Genomic DNA, 4364 nt, shown 5'->3' with positions numbered 1-4364 from the left:
GATAGGTAGAGACAAGTATTGATTTGGGTGAAGAGAAGGGCAAAGTACCAAATGTGAGTGATCAATATGGTGGCATTGAGGAAGAGTAAGACCTAGAGAGGTGCATGGGAGTTACAGAAAAAAAGATGAAGCCTTTTGCACATACAGTACTGTGTTGTCAGTGATAGCAAGCATTGATTTATGGGTGGATAGATGAGTAGACAGGATGAACAATCAGGTATATCTATGTAGCGGGAAGTGTGGCCATGACCATGTATAGGATTGGCAGTGTTTCTACAAGTGTATTTGTATATTCTGTAAGAATGTCCAGGTATAGAGATGGTGGAATAGGCAGACAAGCTACACTGACTTTCTTCAACAAAAAAAAGAGAAACTAATTGACAGAGATATAGAAAATAATCCTGGAGCCCTGACCTTTGAAAAGAAGTAGACAGAAGTGGATTAGGCACCAAACAGTAGTAAAACATGAATGAAAACAGTGAGTATGGAGATGGAGGGAGCTGTGGACTGTCAGCTACTCTGACAGTACCAACAGCCTGAATATTTCCAAGTGGTGATGGACCTGAAAATTGACCTACAGGTCAGCCCTGGTTGCCAGGGGCTGCAGGGACAACTGCACTGGTGGCTGACGATTAGAAAAAGAAACAGCTAGGAGGGAGACAACCTGAGTTGTGGACTTTCAGCTGTCCAGAGGGCACAGCCAATTTGATTATTTACAAGCAGTAGCCATTTTGGATACTTAAAGTTACAGCATTCTCATTAAGATTCCAGGGACCTAAGAATAGGCTCCATTTGCCAAATATGGCAGGGACATAGTGGAGGCTGACAACAGGAAAGGAGATAGGTGGTGAGTGTATAAGTACTGCCAACTAGCAAATAGAGGAGCACAGTACCCTGCTTACTAAGATAACATCCAAAGAAAATGAAAACTGTGGGCAAGTCATTCTAACATACAATTACCATTTAAATATAAACACAAAAATATCATAATGTCTCAGAGACAGCAGAACATAACATTCCACAAAAAGAAGAAAGATAAAGAAGGAAAAAAAAAAAGGAACCAGAATACAGACACAGAACACATCCTTGAGAAAGAAGCAGCATTGGAACTCCCTGGAAAGGAATTTAAAAGAATTATATGTAGGTACCTTCAATGAATTGAGAGACAGATTAAGGAAAACACTGACAAAATTGAGGAAAGCACTGACAAAACCTTAGAACAATTTCAAGAGAAAATACAAGAACAAAATGACAAAATAAATGAAAAATTAGAAACAATACAAAATCTGCAGACAGAAATACAGAAGATTAATACTGAATTTTCAGAAATAGATAACACTTTGGATGGGCAAAGGAGTAGAATCAAATCAAGGAAAGGCAGAATTAATTAGATTGAAGATAAATACCCTAATACTCCTTTGGAAAGGGGTCAATCAGCAAAAAGATTAAAACAAAATGAAGAAACCCTAAGGTTCATGTGGGATTCCATTAAAAGGAATAACCTATGTGTAATTGGAATTCCAGAACAGGAAGAGACAAATAAAACCACAGAAAAAATTGTCGAAGATTTGTTGGAAGAGAATTTCCCTGGTATGATGAAAGATGAGAATATACTCATTCAAGTAGTCCAAGAACCCCAAACAGGATAGACCCCAAAAGAAAATTACCAAGGCATATCATCATCAGATTCACCAAAACCAAAGACAAAGAAAGAATCCTGAAAGCACCATGGGAAAAGCAAAAAGTTACCTACAAGGGACAATCAATAAGATTAAGCTCGGATTTCTTGGCTGAAGCCATGCAGACAAGAAGTAAATGGGATGGTATATAAAAAACCCTGAAAGAAAAAAATTTCCAACAAAGAATTTTATACCCAGCAAAACTGTCCCTAAAGTATGATGGCTAAATTAGGACGTTTTCAGATAAGCAGATATTAAGGGAATTTGTTAAAACCAGACCAACCTTACCAGAGATGCTAAGGGGAGCCCTTTGGACAGAGAACCAACAACAGCAAACAACTGACCATTAACACACATGATGACATAACCTAGAAACTAACCCAGTTGTGGAAGTATCCAAACTAAATAAGCCTACAAGATTGTAAACAGGGAACCAGAGACATCAATTGACAAATGAGAACAACTACAAACCAAAAAGAGCGAAGAAATTGTGTAGTTACAGAACTTCTAAATGGTAAGGAAGTCAAGACAACTGCAAGATAGAACAGACTGTTCTAAACTTGGGTGGAAAATTATAAATCACAAGGTAACCTCAAAGGAAAATAAACTTTCAGATCAAAATAAATAACAGGACAAGCACAAATATTTAGCAAATACAAAAACAATAGCAACAAAGGAGGTTGCTAACATGATTCATAAACAAAACTAGCTTAGCCCAGAAAATTATATGATCAAAGAAATCAGCAACACCATGAAAAAGCACATAACTAAATGACAGCAACAAATTCATGTTTGTTGATAATTACACTGAATGTCAATGGATTAAATGCACCACTCAAGAGACGGAGAGATGCAGACTGGATGAGAAAATGTGACTCATCACTATGCTATCTACAAGAAAAACACTTTAGAGAGAAAGATAAAAATAGACTAAAAATCAAAAGTTGGAAAAAGATATATCAAGCAAATGGCAACCATAAAAGAGCAGTGGTGGAAATATTAATTTCTGATAAAATAAAATTGACTTGAAGACAAAAACCACCATAAGAGACAAGGAAGGACATTATATAATGATTAAAGGATTTATTGAACAAGAGGACATAACAATAATAAATATCTATGCACCCAATGAAAGAGGCATAATACATAAACCAGACTCTAACAGAATTGAAAAGACAAATAGATGACTCCACAATCATAGTACCAAAAACTCCAAACTCATCACCATCAAGTTGGATCTCACTCATAGAGACCCCTCCTTGGGTTTATGAGGTGTTATCATTATGGAAGTAGATCGCCCAATCTTCCTTCTGAGGATTAGGTAATGGGTTTGAACCTCTAGCCTTCTGGTTAGCAGTCAAATGCCTTAGGCACTATGCTACCAGAGTTCCTACAATATATACCAGTTTCAGTCACAGATGGAACAACTGGAAAGAAACTCAACAATAACACAGAAGAACTAAACAATAAAATCCACCAGCTTGACCTTATAGACATCTACAGAGAACTTCACCCAACAACAGCACAATAAACATTCTTTTCCAGTGTGCACAGAACATTCTCCAGGATAGACTATATATATGTTAGGTCACAAAGCAAGCCTCAATAAATTTAAAAACATTGAAATACTGCAAAGCATATTCTCAGATCACAATGCTGTAAAATTAGAAATCAACAATAGGAAGATGAATGGAAAAATAGCAAACACATGGAAACCAAATAACACCCTCCTTGAAAATGGGTAATAGAAGAATAAAAAATGAAATTAAAAAAATTCCTTGAATCAAATGAGAATGAAAACACAACATACCAAAATCTTTGGGACACACCAAAAGCAGTGATCAGAGGCCAACTTGTAGCAATAAATGCACACATCAAAAAAGAAGAAAGCCAAAATCAACACCTTAACCCAACATCTGCAACAATTGGAAAAAGAACAGCAAAAAAAAAAAAAAAAAGCCTAAGGTCACCAGGAGAAAAGAAATAATAAATATTTGAGCAGAAATAAATGAAACAGAAAATAGAAAGAATAGAAAAAATAAGCATAGTGGTTAAGGCACTTGACTGCTAACCAGAAGGCTGGTGGTTCAAACCCACCAGCCACTCCTCAGAAGGAAGATGGGGCAATCTACTTCCATAGTGATACTGCCTCGGAAACCCAAGGAGGGGTTGCTATGAGTCGGGCCCGACTTGACGGCACATAACAACAACAACAACAGAAGTTGGTTCTTTGGAAAGATTAATAAAATTGACAAATCACTGACAAATTTAACAAAGAAAAAGAGGGAGAGAATACAAATAACATGAATAACAAACGAATTGAGTGACACCACAACAGAACCAACAGAAATGGAAAGGATAATATCAGGATAAAATTAAGAACTATAGGAGCTCTGGTGGCATAGTGTCTAAGGCGTTTGACTACTAACCAGAAGACTGGCGGTTCAAACCTACCATCCATTCCTCAGAAGGGAGACTGGTCAATCTACTTCTGTAGTGATACTGCCTCAGAAACCCAGGAAGGGGTCAGTATGAGTCAGATCTGACTCAATGGCAGTGAGTTTGCTTTTGTTTTCTTTTTTAATGAAGAACTATATTCTAACAAATTTGCAAATGCAGAAGAAATGAATAGATTTCTAGAAGCATACTACTTACCTAAACTAACAGAGGCTGAAGTGAAAAATT

This window comes from Orycteropus afer, unplaced genomic scaffold (assembly GCF_000298275.1).
Source record: "Orycteropus afer afer isolate SDZICR_OR568_19922 unplaced genomic scaffold, OryAfe1.0 scaffold00271, whole genome shotgun sequence".
In the NCBI taxonomy this organism is placed as follows: domain Eukaryota; kingdom Metazoa; phylum Chordata; class Mammalia; order Tubulidentata; family Orycteropodidae; genus Orycteropus; species Orycteropus afer.
Note: the sequence above shows the minus strand (reverse complement) of the source record.